Below are 18434 nucleotides of genomic sequence, written 5' to 3'. Positions count from 1 at the left end.
TGACTCTTGTTCGGCTCTTATTTGACCGTTCTCATTCTATCCTTCTATCTTTGGAGCATGTCTTTTCGCACCAATCCATCATTGCTCTTGTATTCCCCTTCTTTAAAAGCACGTACTCTTGGAACCCCTTAACTGACCCATCTCCATCCACAGGGGGGAGTTTTTTCCGTCTTCCACCCCTTATGCTTGGCTTAAATGACTTGTTGTTGGACTGCGTCAAGCAGTAAAATTGTTCCCCCTGGAGTATCACGTAGTTAACTGCTCGTTGAGAAGTTGATTAGTGGCTTCTGAGAACATAGGCAGGCCTGGACTCGAAGAAGACGGGTATTATCACTAAAGTGGTTTATCTCACTCCAAGCTTTTACAGGAAGCAATAAAATTTTGCTGGTGGCACGTGATTCGAAAATGCGGCAAAAGATCGGCTGCTTCTATTCTGGCACACGATCGACAGGGTAGTCCGAAAACCTGTTTCAATCCTCGCTGGTGTCGATTTTATAGCAGTACCGATTCTACGTAGATACAGTAAACAATGACACCTCAGTCCATGAATCTAATTTGCTTGTGAAGGTCGTTTGTTATTTGCAGTGTTGGTAAAACGAAACTATTTTGCCCATAGGAATTAATGCAAAATGGATAAATCTGTTCCTGTATTACGGATGTTTGCTAATTAAAATATTTATGAAGTACTTTGCACAGACATTCAAAACACTAAATTAATAAATCTGAAATTAAAAAAAAGGTAAGCAAAATATTAAATAAATAAAATATTGTTGCGTTTTGCTCTTCCTGTCTGCTTCTGACACTAGTTGTTACGTTATTTTCTTCCTTCATGTTCGTACGGGGTTCGTAGTTTTGGAGTGAATAACGACGACACTGGATGAAGTATCGAAACACTTATTTATCAATAATATTAATCAGGACAGTTCCAAAACACTTTTGCAGTCGTCAAAGATCTACTATAAACACGCTGGAACAATCAGCGACACAGCCTTCACACTGTCAGACAATAACATTGGAGACAAGCTTCCTGCAAAGCACCCGACTCTGGTTTCCGGAGTACAGCTCCCGACTCTGCTTGGTGGTTCTCGGAACTCCACGTACTCTCGAGACTCTCCACGCTACAACTCGGGATGCTTTCGACGACACACGAGCACAGCTCCCGACTCTTCGGTTTAGTCATTCCCGGAGCTCAACACGCTCTCCCGACGATGCAGTAACCGCGATACACTACGAGACTCTTTCGGTGCACTCGACGACTCACTCGGCACTCGCTGCCCGGCTGTCAACTCGATCGACTCCGCAGGGATGGACTCGTTACACGAGACACCAACTCGATACTGACTCTCTTGCACTCTATGCGAGGCACACACAGTCGCTCTTTCGATGAAGCACACACTAACTGACTGCGGACCAGCAGGGTTTATATAGCTTTCGGCTTGTGTTCGGGAACATTCTGGGCTATATCTAAGTACTCCATCCAATTTTCAAAAATATCTTCGGTTTCAATGAAAGAAATGCACTACGAGCGAAAAATTCGTTCCAGAAGGTTCTCCAACCGTCCATGGCATATCACCAATTTTGTCGCCAAGTGTTGCCAAATGGGCGATTTCTCGCCAAATGTGGCAACCCTTCCCTCTTTTGCCATTTTATGGCAACCCTAAAACTGCTTTGCGGGGAAACCATCTCACCGCGCCTGTACATTTCGTAACAATACATACAAAAACTCAGTTTAAATTTACTGAAAGAAAGTAATTAGAAATAGAAATGGAACGGATGTTACAGTTTGGATGATGACAACTTAAAAAAAAACATCTAGCATAAAAGCATGCCTTCCATAAAAATATCAAGAAACTGCCTTCAAAAATTTTAGTTTTCTTTTGTCTCTTAGCACCACACGACTGTTTGAGGTTCATAGGGCCTGCATTTCAGTTAAAGTTTGTCCACGATGGTTTATTTTTGTCTACGTTTTAAAATGTTTTTAAAGTGAGACAGGCCATTGTCACTGAAAATACTTATGCTATAGCTTATTATTACTTTATCAGGATGATATTGCTACACGAAGCATTACACCTTACATCTTAAACAAATTTCGCCGATCAAAGACAGGATCATCTTCCTTTCCTTTGGTCTTCTAGTAACTCCTCCAAGCCCACAGTTTCAGTCTTAGCTTTCAAGCCCACAGTTTTATCTAAAGACACAATATTATTATAGATAAGAGAATTCTCCAAATTTTCTACCTGCAGAACAATCTGACCACAGTTTCCTCCAGGTAGACTGACTGACTGATAACTTATAGCCAGAATACCACTGAGATCAGTAGTTTATCTGGCTCAATCAAATTTATGCCAGATGGGCACAATAACATAGAACTATCTTCACATAATGTCCGCAGTAAGGAGGAGAAAGACGGATAAAGAATAGGAAGACCAGCAACGCAAGAGCTCACTAGCAAGTAACCGGCCCGGTAAAGGCGTGACTAAGTGGGAGTCATAAAATGAGTGTAGAATGTGAATAAAACTAGTGAATTTGAGAAATACACAGTACAATAAATGAGTAAGATACAAAATTAAGAATGCTAATAAACACATTGGGTACATTATTTACAGGTGGGCACTAGGTGGGAAAGTTCGGGTCCCTGATAAGGTGGGCCGCAAGTGGGCGCAGTTTGGCGTCCTCATTCAATATTTCGTAGGTAAAGATATCAAAATTTCTCATATGGTCACAGTTCAGAGCTTTCGTGAAGAATTTCCTGTTGATCTTATTCAGGTGCTCTTCTAGAGTGTCCAGTTTTAAGTCACAGTGCAGTGTAGCATAGCTCACAAAAAAGTGAGCATGGGTGATAAGCCTTAAGACTTTGTTTTGCATGATTTGAAGTCTTTTTATATCCTCCTTGGTAGCCGTGCACCAGGCCGGCGACGCATAAGTCATCAATGGCCTAATTGCCGTGATATAAACTAGCCTCTTTTTTCCGAGGTCTAAGCTAGAATAATTACCCAATATAGGGATGAGACTATTTACAATAGTGAAAATTTTTCTTCTGACCTCTGTTATATGATCTCCCCATTTTAATCTTTTATTTAGCATTACTCCTAAATATTTCGCCTTACTAACTCTAGGAATCTCTTCAGAGAATAAGAAGAGCTTGCTATTAATAGTCAACTGTGCATTTTTCCTCCTTATCAATAATAATTGCGACTTGCTGGCATTAATAGCAATTCTCCAAGTCGTACACCACTTCTACCACTGGTACCGTTCTACCACTGGTAGAAGCTCCTGTAATTTCTTGATTGCATGGTGTGCGTTTGCGGATTCCAGGTAGAATTAATTCATTGTCCTTTTATATCGCTGACTGCCGGCCTTTGCTAATGAATGGTAAACAAAGGACAGTACTATTTATTTCTAAAAATTTGTTAAATATGTGAAGATGTTTCTAGAAGTAACTGTGTTCTAAATCTGTAGTAGAGCCTCAAAATACATATGAAAACCATTTGTTTCTGACTTGTGGGCTCATAATTAGAAACACTGTTCGCTGAGACATTTTTATATTCAGATAATTTGATATCAAACCGATTGTTTCACAATAAGAGATATTCGTGATCCAAAAAAATTTTTTTTTTTTTTCTTTTTCCCAAAGGTAGATTGTAAATAATTACAAATGTAACCCAGCCCATTAATCTATACAATGCCGGATGATGTGGTCCCTTTATTATGGAGGCACCTAATAGGTTGGCCACCATCGCCTTTCCTATGAAGGGACGGACAGTTACAACCAAGCCTTCTCCGGGATTCGAACCCAGGCCCTTCGACATTGCAGTCAGCTTCCCTGACCACCATACTGACTGGGCGGCTCGTGATCAAAGGTTGTACTGTAAAAATTTAATCAAATATTTCTCCTCTTCATTATACTCCGTTGTCAATTATTTATGCTACTCCGATATAGATTCTTAAACCGCATACCTTTTTACTCAAACCGTTTAAAATATTCAGCTACGATTCGAATCAGTACGATACAATGAAATATTCATATAAACTATCCAACTATAGTGTTTTCAATTATTTACCGTATCGGTTCTGCGCATGACCGCATCCATGTTGCTTGGTTGTTTCTGTGCTCATCGAAAAAGTGCTTATTTTCTGGTAAATATTGTTTTTGTGTTTGTGCAAGTGTGATTTTATGACTTATTGTGACTTCCGGTTTCGAAAAATGTGCTTATTTTGAAAGGATGTTGCATATTTATGAAGATTGAAGGATTTTAAGATTCTACGTGTCACTTTGATCTTATTTGCATACCGTGAGTAATCTTTTGACTTTTTATCGTATTTAAAGCCTGTTTTGTGTTTATTTCTTTGTAAATTTGATGTATTTGATACTCCGGTGCATGATTATATAAGTTTTATTGCATTATTTTGTCTTGATAGTGAAATTTGAACTTTGAAAAATTTTGAGTGTAGAAGTATGACTAATGGATGACATTTGTTTATGATTGAAACGCTGGTGCACCAACTCATTAAGTCTTTCTGCCCAGCGGAAAGGAAACTCTGCCCAATTTTCGGTTCGTCTTTCTACCCGTTGGCAAACTTCTTCAATTTTCATGCTAGAAACCTGCTTTTAATTTTAAAAATTATTTTATGCTTTGGAGATCATGATTCTACAATTATTTTAATATTTCATTATATTTTTATATTTTTAGAACTTTTTATTCTTTGTAAATTTGTATTTTATATGTAAATACTCAATGTCTGAGTTCCCTAGCCGACAAATGTCTCAATTAAAGAGTAGTAATACTGAGGATCTTACGAAGATTATTAAAAATGATAATAAAGATGATATTGTCACAGTGCTTAAACAAATGAGTAATGTTTTTGAAATTTTGAGAGAAAAACGTGTACCGAAAATGTTGGCCGAGTCTTTAAGCAACGGCATTATTTTTATTTCAGAACGCGTCTCTAGTAGATATTTAGAGCAAACGAATACTACTAAGCAGAATGATTTAGATGAAAAGTTAGGGGTAGCGTAAGACTTTAAGGTACCCCTTGTATTATGGCGAAGTTGTTGTTTGATTTATCGCCAAGTTGTTGTTTCATTTATGATAGCCTGAGTAGTTGATTGTTATGGAAATCTTATTGTGATGTAACCGGGTGCATGATTCTCGGAAATTTTGAATCATAACATGTTTTGTAAGCGCTTTTGTGGTGTGTGTTAAAACCGTTTAGATGGATTTGAATGGGTTTGTAGGAAGAAAGATTCAGATGGTCACTATGTGAAAGCGTTCGATCAGAAAGAGTACCTGGTTTGAAAAAAAGTCATTTGAGTATGATTGATATTTTGATTTTTACGTGGCTCTGGGTGTACAAAGTAAATTCGAAAATGATGGTAAGTGAATATTTGCTTTTGGTAGCACTTAAATGTATAACATGTTTTTCCTTTTTTATGTTATTTTATTGTTTGGTTTAAAATGTATTTTATTGAGATTATGTATTTTTTGTTTGCCTATATTGTAGACTTTGGTGCTCCTTTGACTTTTTAAGTGAAAATATATCGATGTGCAATGCAAGTTTGTGCAATTCTGGGATTTTTTTTAAGTGAAAATAAGTCGACGTGTACATGGATAAAGTCAAAGCAGTGCGCAATGTCATTTTTGTGCATTTCGAGGGGTTTTTTTTAAGTGAAAATAAGTCGATGTGTACACGGATAACGAGACTTTTACCAAAGTTAGACCGCGTTTCACATGAAAAGTTAGCATGGTATTGCTGATATTCAAGATAAAATTAAGTGCGATGAAGAGGACACGAGAGAAGAGTGGATTGAAGTTAAAAGCAAGAAAAGCAGAAATAAAGAGAAGAAAAATTTGGATCAGGACAGTGTTAACGAGATAATATTGGAACCTTTGAAAGAGGGTGTTGATGTCTATGATGAAATTAGAGAAAACCTAAATCCAAGTGATATGGGAATAGATATAGTGAAATTCTATTGTAGGAGAAACGGTGGAATGGTAGTTCGAATGAAAAATAAAGAGGAATGTAGAAAAGGAAGTTGTGAATAATCAGAAATTAAATCGACTGGTTTTGCCAAAGAGACGTAAATTTATACGTCCTAAATTGATAATTTATAATGTTTCTGACGCAGTGCCGGATGAAAAGTTTATTTCTGCGCTGAGGCGTGATTGTTCCTGTACCCAGGAATGTGTAAAGCCTATATTTAGGATTAGAGCAACTGAGCAGGAGGTTTCCCATCGGGTGTTCTTAATAAATGGCGAATGTCAACAGACAGTTTTGGAAGATCAACGAATTCTTTTCGAGTCGAAATCTTATTCAGCAAAGTTATTTCTACGACCAAAGCGATGTGTGAAATGCTTTGCTTTTGGACACACGAGAAAACACTGCGAAAGTACAGTGATATGTAGTAGGTGCTCGGGTGAACATAAGTGACGGTGGACGTGGGCACTGACCCTTTGCCGTAAAGATTAATCAGTACAGCACCACGTCCACCCTTATCTAAAGTTGGCTAGAGAATGCATATAGGACATATAGAACATAATAATTATTCCTGTAATTACGCAAATGAACTTGGGAGAGCTTTCATGCAGGGCTAGTACATATGCACTACATGTGTGCAGAAGGCGGTTGCAACTAAATTACTTCAGTGCACGTATAAATAGTGCTGTGCATATACATATTTACATAATTATGACATTGCATGTCTTATATAGACACTATGCGATACGGCATTGACATTATATATGAGGTATGAGATAATAGTGGTATTACATTACCATTATTGACATTACATTTTCGGGTGAACATAGCAAGACATCGTGCAAGAGAGAATCACATTGTTGTATTAATTGTAAGGAGTACAATGAAAAATTTAAAACTAATTTTGATGTTTCGCTTAATGTTTTTTCAAGGATTTCTATGTATATATTGAGGAAATGAAAGTTAATCTTTAGAATATGGTAACAGGTAATTTGGCGACATTTTGGTAAGGCGATAAAGGTTACTAGCTAGGACTTTAGCAATAATCTGACACAGTTTGAATGACAGATTATTTTGTCTCAGAGAAATGAGAGATTATGAGACATGTAATGAGACATTTTCCGGAAAACACCGATCGTGATTTTGTAATTTTCTGCAAATTTGTCTAATTATTTTCTAAACTTCTGGCTTTTACATTGACTATAAAATGGCTAGTTTAAAATTTCTGAAAAAGTCTCTTTTGAAGCCGAAAAAGACTAATTTGCTTTAACATGCTGTTTTTTTTTTTTTTTTTTTTCTCCCTAACTTTCGGCAGAATTTAATTATTTAATCCATCTGAAAATAACAGTTTGTTTTTAAAATGTCAGAAACATTTTTGGCCAATATTTCATGGCGAGATTAGAAATCGTCACTATAACCCGAATGTGTATTCCTGTCTTTATGAACCTACATTGTTGAACGGTAAGTTTTTTTGAGATTTCCAGCTTGACGCAAGTACGGTTCTAATTGGCTTATTTTATTTATTCCTTTTGTATTTTAACGTGAATTCAGTTTAATTAGATGAAAGTTTGGAACTACTCTGATATGCGCCCTCAAGTCGCCAAATTTTTTGCCAAATATTTTGGCGAGAAACTTCACGCTGCCATATTACTATCTAAATTTTTTGTTTACATTTTGAACTTTTAGCCTAAAATGTCTCCAAAAACGCGGTTTTCGCACATGCAAAAACTACGTTTTGAACACACAATTTAGCTAAAAATCCGAAACAAAAACAAAAAATTTAGATAGCAAAAACGTAAAGTTTCTAACTAAAAATATTTGACAAGAATCCATGTACACAGCGACATGTTTTAACTTTAAAAAAATCTATGAATTGCACAATGTAGGCAACGAACGAATCTACAAACTACGCACACCTCGATTTAATAAATTAACATAACAACAATAAATTTCAAAGAATACCATGTACACAGCATCCTGTTTAAACTTAAAAAAATTCTACGAATTGCACAATTTAGGCAAGGAAGGAATCTACGATCTACGCACTCCTCGCTTTAATAAAATAACATAACAACAATAAATTTCAAATAATACCATGTACACAGCGTTCTGTTTCAACTCTAAAAAACATCTACGAATTGTACAGTCTAGACACTAAACAACAAAATAAACTAAAATAAATTTCAAACAATTTAAAAAAACAACAATAACGACAGAAATTCATACTAAAGAACCAATGAACATAACATTCTACAAAATGAGAACAAGGATAAAATAAAATGCACTTACCATGAATTAATGCGTTTTCGAATAGCAGAAATATAAATTTCATAACGCCTTTAACATGCCGCCACGTAATCACTATCGTATTTACATGACAGTCAGACACACTATCCAGAAAATTTATACTATGGTTCACAAATAAATAAAATCACAAATCCCTACTTCTATTATGCACTGCCATTAAAAATAATCTCCCAGACCCTCTTTCTAGACTTCCAAATACCCACTACCCCTCAACAGGATAGCCACAATCATATTTCCTTTTGCCGAACTTCAATTCAACAACTACCATTTTATCTTCCCCTCCCATCTTCTCAGACACAGAGGCGAACCAACGAGCTCTAAGCGAAAGATTTTTCAACGTCAACAGGGTTTCCATAGAACACGCAATCGCGCCAAAAACCAGCGCAGAACACATATCGCCACATTTGGTGAAATTAGGGCGTATATTAGAGTTGTACCGAAAGTTTAATTAATTAATTCCATACTGTATGAAATCCCTTTTTTTTTGCCATTGTTTACAGACTTTCATGTACAGAATTTCTTTTTGGCAACTGAGCCATTTTGCATACTTTACGAATACTTGTTTCATTTAATTTGTTTTTGAACAATTACAACTGACTTACTGTTTGGCAAATTTGTTATGTAGAGGAGGCGTTTTTTATTTTCCAGAGGTGTAAAAAATTTTGACTAATCTTTAGAATATGGTAACTGGTAGTTTGGTAGTTTGGCGACATTTTGGTAAGGCGATAAAGGTTACTAGCTAGAACTTTAGCAATAATCTGAGAAGTACGCAGTTTGAATGATAGATTATTTTGTCTCAGAGAAATGAGAGATTATGAGACATGTAATGTGACATTTTCCGGAAAATTCCGATCGTGATTTTAGCTAATAAGCACTTACAAACAATTTCGCTGCTAAAGTGCAGAATCGCCCACTTATTTGTTTGGCGCTTTTTACAAGAGTAAGTAGAATTGGATTTTTGTCAATTTTCTTTGACTTTTTAAGTGAAAATAGGTCGATGTGTGCATAGATAAAGTCAAGAGTGTGCGCAATGCCATTTTTGTGCAATTCTGGGATTTTTTTTAACTGAAAATAGGTCGACGTGTACATGGATACCGTGTATGTGCAATTCTTAAAAACGCGGCGAGCAGTTTGCGCTTCTGCACTTTCTCCCAATTACGTAATTACAATAATTTCCTAATCTTCGTCGTGATTAAGCACTTTTGTTCCATAAAAGTTCTAGTATAAGCGTAATTCGGCTAGCAGATTGTTGGAAAAAATGTTGAGTAAAAAAAAAAAAAAAAAAAAAAAAAAAAACATGCTTTTACTTCGTGAAAACAAAATGGCGTCCAAAACAAAATTAGCAGGTTGCTGTAGCGGGTTTGGTCGCCAAATTTTCTCCAAAAAATCGCCAAGTTACCATAAGGTAAAGATTCACAGAAATGAAATTTTTGAAAGCGCACTTAGACATATAATATTTGTTTTTAATTATATTGTCGGCGGGGACTATTTTATTTTTATTGTGTCTTGTTCTGATTGGAATAAAAGTAAGTATATTATACTGGATCTCAAGAGACAGATGAAGATTTTTGCCCTCACCCCTGGTAAGTAGTTCATTAAAATTATTGGGAAATAGACTTTTGGCTTCTGAATGATTTTATTTCTTCTTTTAATTTAGACTGTTTTTAGAGACATTGTACATATATTTGATTTTAAAGTGTATATAGTTGATTTTATGAACTTTATTTTGATTCTAAAGAAAATTAATGAATATGAATAATGAATATGAATATTTTAAGTATCAACTTAAATCATTGTGCCGCGGCTGCCTCCAGCTCTCTGCTACGAGTATAAATAATATCTTGAAGGAGACCTTAAACGTTATAATACTGCAGGAGCCGTATTAAATCTTTCTAAAGGAATCTTTCTGGAGCCTTTCTGAAGGAAACTGGTTAATAAACCAGTTAATAATAAATATATTATTAAACTTTTATTTAATTTTCTTCACTTTGTATCTCACAATTCATGTCAGGGAGTATGATCCGCTTGATCAATGGTGAGCGCACACACAAACACACACTCAAAATCTTAAAAAATTGTGGGTTAATCTTCAAATTATGGTAACTTGGCGATTTTTTGGCGAAAATTTGGCGTCCAACCATGCTACAGCAACCTGCTAGTTTTTTTTTTTTTTTTTTTTTTTTTTTTGGACTCCATTTTGTTTTCACGAAGTAAAGGCATTTTTTTTTTTTTTAACTCAACATTTTTTTTCCAACAATCTGCTAGCCGAATTACGCTTATGCTAGAACTTTTATGGAACAAAAGTGCTTAATCATCACGAAGATTAGGTACGAAATTGGGAGAAAGTGCAGAATCGCCCATTGCTTGCCGCATTTTTAAGAATTGCACATACAACACAGTATCCATGTACACGTTGACCTATTTTCACTTAAAAAAACATCCCAGAATTGCACAAAAATCGCATTGCGCACTCTCTTGACTTTATCCATGTACACTGGTAAAGTCCTAGCTAGTAACCTTTATCGCTTTACCAAAATGTCGCCAAACTACGTGTTACCATATTCTAAAGATTAACCAAATTGTGTTTTTCTCCTTATCAACAAAAATCGCTTCTACACATTTCACTCTAAGGCTAAGGCACTTTTTTTGGTACTATTCGGTTTTGAGGGCCGTAAAAAATCGCCAAGCTATTGTTGATGCTAGTGCTGCCAAAAATAATTGCGGCAACCCTATCGCAAGAAAGGAAGTATAATAGTAAATAACTATCTAAGATTGATGTTTTAATTTAGATGAAAGGTTAATTTCATATAATACGTTTTAATTATTACAATTTATATAAAAAAAAGGCTAAACATGACTGAATGGAAGCATAAGAGTAAATAACTATTTCAAATCATTATTATAATTTATATAAAAATTCCTAAACATAACTGAATGGATGCCTGCATCGCTATTTCGCTACCGAGTTATCGCTAAAGCATAATTTCATCTCGTTGGTTGTTCAAACATAATTTTCCATAATGAATCATGGCTTTTCTTTGAAAAAATTCTCGGTAAAGTGCAGAATCGCTACTTTATTTGTCTGCCGCTTTTTACAAGGGTAAAAACAATTGGACTTTTGTCAATTTTCTTTCAAGTGAAAATAGGTCGATGTGTACATAGATAAAGTCAAGGGTGTGCGCAGTGCCATTTTTGTCCAATTCTAGGATTTTTTTTTTTTTTTTTGAAGTGAAAATAGGTCGATGTGTACTTGGATACCGAGTATGTGCAATTCTTAAAAACGCGTCAAGCAGTGGGTGATTCTGCACTTTACCTGAAATTCTATTGCAAACTTTTCGTCATTAGCAATTCCCAAATTGTTAAATCCATAGGATATCGAAAAAGGATTTAAAATAAAAAAAAAAAAAAAGGATTTTAAAAGTAAATTAGTATTTCAATGACGTCTTAAGAAATATAGAACTATATAAACTTACGCAATCTGAAATCAGCGCGTACGCTACATTTGGCGCGTTGTTAAATGGGCGCGTTTGCTACATTTGGCGCTTTTGCGCATACATTTTCGTTGCAATATTTTTACGGTCCTCAAAACGGAATAGTACCCTTTTTTTCATTTGTTTTATATATAAATTAGTGTTCATATTAAATAATTGGTGTTATAATATAAATCGGTGTTCATATTAAATAAATTGGTGTTTCTAATGCTTTCGCTTTCTAAAATTATACCAAAATGTGCTTCTTGTTAAAATTTAATGTGCTGTATATTCTGGCGTATAATACGCATCTATAATTTCAAGCTACATTTTTTAATTTTTAGATATATTCGCCATATAACGCGCACCCAATTCTTCGCGAAGAACCCTAAAAGATACATGTGAAATGGTCTTATTTTTTTTAGATCATTTATTCGAAGATTTGACCTAGCTTTTCGACCAATGGTAAACCGCATTAACAAGCGATAAGGGGAACAATGTGCGTGGGTTAAATGCCTGAGGGATTAAATATTTCGGCAAAGAGGGTGAATTGTATTCAATGCAGGTATCCAAAAGAATGCTATTGTAGAGCACTTCCAGCCTGAATGAATTCGTGGAATTAGGAGTTAGATGTTTTCCCTTTCTGTAGTCATTTGAAGACGAGATTTTGAAGTGAAAATCGAAGGCTTTCGTAAATCGCATTTGCTTCAGTTGATATACAGTTGGTCTATTACTCCTCTTAAAGTAAATATGGCTCTCGAGGAAAACAAAAGAAACACAGTGCTGGTTTGAAATGTAAAGCCATTCATTTTGCGAAAGAAAATGAAATCGAGCTCCAGCAAGCATGTTTGATGTCGGTTAAAGATGGAACGGATAATGGTTATTTATTTATGGATCAAAATAACAATGATCATGAAGAAAGAAAATTCGATGATACGCCTGAAGATATAGCGGAAGACAAGTATGACGAACTCTTCATGTTGTCGTTTTTGCGTGAAATCTGTACGTAAGGACATAATAAAAGACTCGTTTCCTCCAAAAAAATTATAAAACTGCTTTAAAATTAATTCTGAAGAGAATATTTCGTGGCGTCTGTACGAACGTATCTCGCATAACTCAAAAACGAGTAGCCTCAGAACGTTAAAATTTTTTATATAGGACTGCTATAACATGTAAATGTGCACCTCGTATTTTGGTTGCAATCGTATAAACGTATATAAATATATTTATATATATATATATCTACTCTGTTACCCGGTTCAGTGTTTGTAAATTGAACATTTTTTCCTTTAAAAATGATTGAATTATATTGTTTTTATGCCTTTAGTAATTCTGTATGCAATATTTTTAGAATTATCAACAATTTTAAAGTTGTTTAAGTGCCGCTAAGCCTTTTTTTTTTATGGCGGCCATTGATTGTTTACATTTGAAACAGCAGACTAGTGAATTTGTTGCCAATCTAGAGAAACTTAGCTTCGCAACAACAAAGATAACGCCTTCATTTATTATTTCCAATTAAATCAGGCTTAATCCTTTCTGGAAATTTTTCGAGGAAATAAGTGTTTAAGATTTACTTCGTAATTTTTAATATAGATATTCTGAGTTTTTATGTGTTTTTACCTTCTCGCGAAGTGAGAACTGAATTAATTGAATGAGAAATACTCAACCGTCTGTGAAAACTGTTTCTTTTTTGTTTTATTTGCTTAATTTCTTTTATACATCATTCTAGCTTTATTATTTATTATAGTATTCGAATAGAACATGTGGCTATGATTAGATAATTCTATTCTTTAAATGATATAAATTTTGTGCATTATGAGTTATAATATGAACGAAATATAATACTGTTAAGTGAATCTAGCGCCAGAGTGTCGCAATGGTAAACAAAAAGAGTGAATTTTAAAGAATGCATTTAATTCTATTGTGGTTTATGCGTTGTCGGCGAAGTAGATTTAATTCAGTCCAATAAGTTTAAATGAAATGCAAGAAAAAATGCGTATAATTTAATATTCCGTACAAGGAAGTCATGTACACATCAGATTTTTTTAAATAAGCAGCATTTTGCTGCATGTAAAAATCTAATTATTTCCCTTATTTTAAATTATCATTTTGATATCCGGCGTATAACGCATATCCTTAAAATTTTTGTCCTATTTTCTGTATTAAAAGTGCTCTTTATACGCCGGAATATGGTACTTTTTATTGACCTTACAAAGCATTCTACAATTTTATGTTATTTTTTACTCGTTCATACCTAAAAATATATAATAAGACCTTGTAAATGACCTCATTCACCAGTGTTTTAATAAATAAATAAACATACGCAGAAATGATAACAGTGTAAGTATAATTACAGTTTGCTTAGATAATTTTTAAAACTAATCGATGGAAAAGAACTGATGTAACGAGTCGTCTTTCGCTGCCACTATTGCGCATGTAATGGGCTGGGGAAATGCTTGTATGACGGGGATTTGTACCGTAACTTCTCTAATCCAAAAGCGGGGAGGAGGTAGCGTCCTTTTATTGTAGGTGCTAGACTAGAAGCAGAACGCAACAAAAGGAGCATAAGCTCGAATAGAAGGATCGCGGTGGAGTGCGTTTTCTTCTGTCAAAGAGGAACTTTAGAAGGGAAAATAATTCTAAGATCAAGTCGAAGGTCAGGAAAGTAAACTTTAAGAATCTCTGAACTCAAAAACCCACACTACTTGAGGTCAGAGATTCTTAGGATTTTTATTTACGCGCTTCAAATTGAATATCCGTTTTATGCTTGCAAGTTTTCTTGTCTTCCGTCTGTTGCTAGCAGTACACAATCCAGGATATTTATTCATGTTTTAAGGGGACTCATACACCTTAAACTCCTCCATGATCTTCGAATATGTGACTGTTGCAAGAATTGGGATATTTTATTTATTTTAAAACCAATTACTTCCAACTTTTTACAGTTGACTGCATAATATAGCTGCTTTAGAAACTAGTAACCAGAAAGTTTGTGTTGCCACAAATATTTTTGTAATTTAATCCTCTTTGTGACAAAATATTTCGCCATGTTTCCACCTTGCGCGCATGATATTTTAAAAATGGCTAATGGAACATACTTGAAATTGGATGGAATTCTTTATATGGGCACTATTTTCTAACTGAACCAACAATCTGATGAATATTTTAATATTGAAAAATTTTATGGACGAAAACATTACAATTTTTTTAATAAAATACATTTTATAAACTCAACTCAAAATAAAATAAAAATTTAACATGAAATTTTTAGAATTTTAGGTTCACAGTAGTTTCCAAATGTTACAAAAGCTGTATATTAAATATGGAATTAAATTATGAAACAGAATGTTTTAAACTGTGCGCGCAAGTTGGAAACATGACGAAAAATGTTGTCACAAAGCGGATTAAATTATAAAAATATTTGTGGCAACACAAAATTTCTGATTACTATTTCAGAAAGCAGCTATATTATGTAGTCAGCTGTAAAAAGTTGGAAGTAATTGCTTATAAAATAAATAAGTTATCCCAATTCTTGCGACAGTCACCTATTCGAACATCTTATGGGTTTTAAGGTGTATGAGTCCCCTTAATGTATTCAACAAACATTCTTTCCCGAAATGGAACTGTATTAGTACGCTTTTCAAAGTTCGTATTAAATACTAAATTACATTTTGGAATCCTTAGTGGGCTATTTGAAAATACTCTCTGCTGTTGGCAAGTCAACAAGGTTTTAATTTTGGTTTTAAATTTTTTTATTCAAAATCATTCTGGTCTCTAACAAGTACAGGATGAAGAAACTGTCTGTAAAGATTTTCCCTCCGCTCAGAATATTCTTCCAATATAGAAAGAATAAGGGGGAGATAGAAAGTCGGTGGTGTCGTGTTGGACACTAGATCGAGTTTAAACATTTGGCTATAAAAATGATTAGTTCGCGTTGAATCTCACATAATCTGACAAACGCTGGAAAGAAGGTTCGTGTCGATTGGTGCAAGGAAATGTTGGAAAAATGCGTTCAAGGTGCATCAAAGGCTTTGTATAACACCTACATAGATGATGAATCATGGATCTATGCGTATGAGCCCGAAACAAGACAGCAGTTGACTGCATTTCAAGACGAGCCAAATCCAACAAAAGTTCGCGAGCACATCGAAGCAAATAGTTGCTTGCTTCTATGGCATTACCGATCACGTGGCTACAGTGGCGTTAGAGCAACGCAGAACGGTCGATTCCAAATGGTACACGTCCATTTGTTTGCCAGAAGTCATCGGAAAAGAGCAAAAGAAGAGGCGAATCATTCTTCACCATGACAATGCGAGCTCTCACACATCGGCTCAAACAAAGGAAATTTTGAGGGGCCAGCACATCGAATTGATGGGTCATCCGTCGTACGGCCCTGATTTGGCAACCAAGGACTTTTTTTAATTCCTGCACATCAAAAATAAAATACATGGTCAGCGATTTGCGACACCCGAAGAAGCTTTTGATGCATTCAAAACGCATGTTTTGGAATTACCTCAATCGGAGTGGAAAAAGTGCTTCGAAAATTGGTTCAAACGCATGCAAAAGTGTATTGATCTTCACGGAGAATATTTTGAAAAGCAATAAAACCAATTTCGATCATAAAAATTTTTTTTCATTATTAAGCCAGAAATATAAATAGCAAAACTCGCATGCTGTTAAAATAAGAAGCGAACAAATTAAAAGTGCAGTTATTACCGTTACTTTTTTGAAACTTTGTTGTTCTTCCTTTATCTGAAGATTTTTTTCCCCCGTTTGTGCTTTGATTGCAAATATACTATTGAAAGTTTAATATCCAACTTTCGAACTGCCTTGGATTATATCTTCAAACTTATTTAATCTATGTCTATGAAACATAGCCAGTGGCTCGTTACAAATATTATCATATATTTATCGATAAAAAGTGTTACATATTGAACTTTTTGATACAAATATACCATCCAATGAGAAATTCTGTCTTCTCAACCATCAAAATTAAGCAACTGATCTGAAGTCATTGATGATGTTTGGTATATAAGACTATTGAAATTCTTTTTACTTCCTTGTACGAAGTAAAAAGGAAGTATTGTAATCGCGAAAAGTTTCAGGCAACATATTTCAAAGAAAATATCCATTTTGACCGCTATCGAATGCAATTTAACGATGTTTTTGCGTGATATCTGTACGTAAGGACAGAATAAAAGACTCTTTTCCTTCAAAAAAATTATAAAACTGCTTTAAAATTAATTCTGAAGAGAATTTTTCGTGGCGTCTGTACTAACGTACGTATCTCGCATAACTCAAAAACGAGTAGCCTCAGAACGTTGAAATTTTGTATATAGGACTGCTATAACATGTAGATGTGCACCTCGTATTCTGGTTGCAATCGGCCGTACCAAACGTATGTAAATATATTTATATATGTATCCACTCTATTACCCGACTCAGTGATCTCAGGTTCTTTACTCTTATATGTTTGTAAATTGTACATTTTTTGCTTTAAAAATGATTGAATTATGTTGTTTTTATCTTCCGGTTAAGGATTGTATGCCTTTAGTAAATCTGTGTGCAATACTTTTAGAATTATCAGCAATTTTAAAGTTGTTTAATGGCCGCCGCTAAGCCTGTTTTTAATGGCGGCCATTGATGTTTACATTTGAAACAGGAGACTAGTGGATTTGTTGCCAATCTAGAGAAACTTAGCTTCGTAACAACAAAGATAACGCTTTGATTTATTATTGCCAATTAAATCATGCTTAATTCTTTCTGGAATTTTTTCGAGGAAATAAGCGTTTGAGATTTACTTCGTAATTTTTAATATAGATATTTTGAGTTTTTATGTATTTTTGCCTTCTCGCGAAGTGAGAACTGAATTAATTAAATGAGAAATACTCAATCGTCTGTGAAAAACTGTTTTTTTTTTCTTTTTTTTGCCTTAATTTCTTTTATGCATCATTCTAGCTTTATTATAGTATTTGAATAGAACATGTGGCAACGATTAGATAATCCTATTCTTTAAATGATATAAATTTTGTGCATTATGAGTTATGAACGAAATGTAATACTGTTAAGTGAATCTAGCGCCTGAGTGTAGCTATGGTAAACAAATACTAGAGTGAATTTTAAAGAATGCATTTATTCTATTGTGGTTTATGCGCTGTCGGCGAAGTAGGTTTAATTCAATCTAATAAGTTTAAATAAAATGCAAGAAAAAATGCGTATAATTTAGTATTCCATACAAGGAAGTCATGTGGTGTACACATCAGATTTTTTAGATCTAGAGATGAAAAGACGGTACAGTGACATCTACAAGACATCTCCGAGTTTCAGTTTATTTCGCAGAAAATGTTGACCTACGAGTACCTAAAATAGGGCTTTGCGTATACAAAAGCCAAATGGCAATAAAAGTTTCTTCAACTTTTATTCAAAGGAAAAGTTTTTATTTATTAGCTCCATTTCTTGGGGTAAATCATAGAACATACACTGCATATACATTAACACTTTGTACCAAAATTGCTTCGGAGTCAAATTCAAAGCATCGAATACCACGTCCCTTTCGCTTCTTTAATATAGTCATAAATAGGGTTTAGTAAAGTTTCCGAAAGAATTCAGCAGGGGAAGTTATGAGAGGGGGGATAAAATATCTGCGGCTCTTCCTTTGACATCTCATTCGGCGCTTCAGTGGCA

The 18434-nt window shown here is 34.6% G+C and overlaps 1 protein-coding gene across 3 annotated transcripts in view; it reads left to right on the top strand.

Moving 5' to 3' along the window:
• The first annotated feature begins 4061 nt into the window (after window positions 1-4061).
• The window catches only part of LOC118194589 (uncharacterized), a 290113-nt gene continuing 275740 nt past the window's right edge, over window positions 4062-18434 (top strand). For 2 of the 3 annotated variants that reach the window (XM_085818113.1, XM_085818111.1), the window contains exon 1: window positions 4080-4292. The gene's annotated coding sequence lies outside the window, so the exon portion shown is untranslated. Of the gene's footprint in view, window positions 4293-18434 lie in introns of all 3 variants that reach the window. The other variant, XM_085818112.1, reaches the window with a different exon arrangement.

Source organism: Stegodyphus dumicola, chromosome 6, assembly GCF_044657685.1.
Source record: "Stegodyphus dumicola isolate Sdum_Otavi_A_Nest chromosome 6, ASM4465768v1".
Taxonomy (NCBI): Eukaryota; Metazoa; Arthropoda; class Arachnida; order Araneae; family Eresidae; genus Stegodyphus; species Stegodyphus dumicola.
This window is presented reverse-complemented; position numbering and strand designations above follow the sequence as displayed.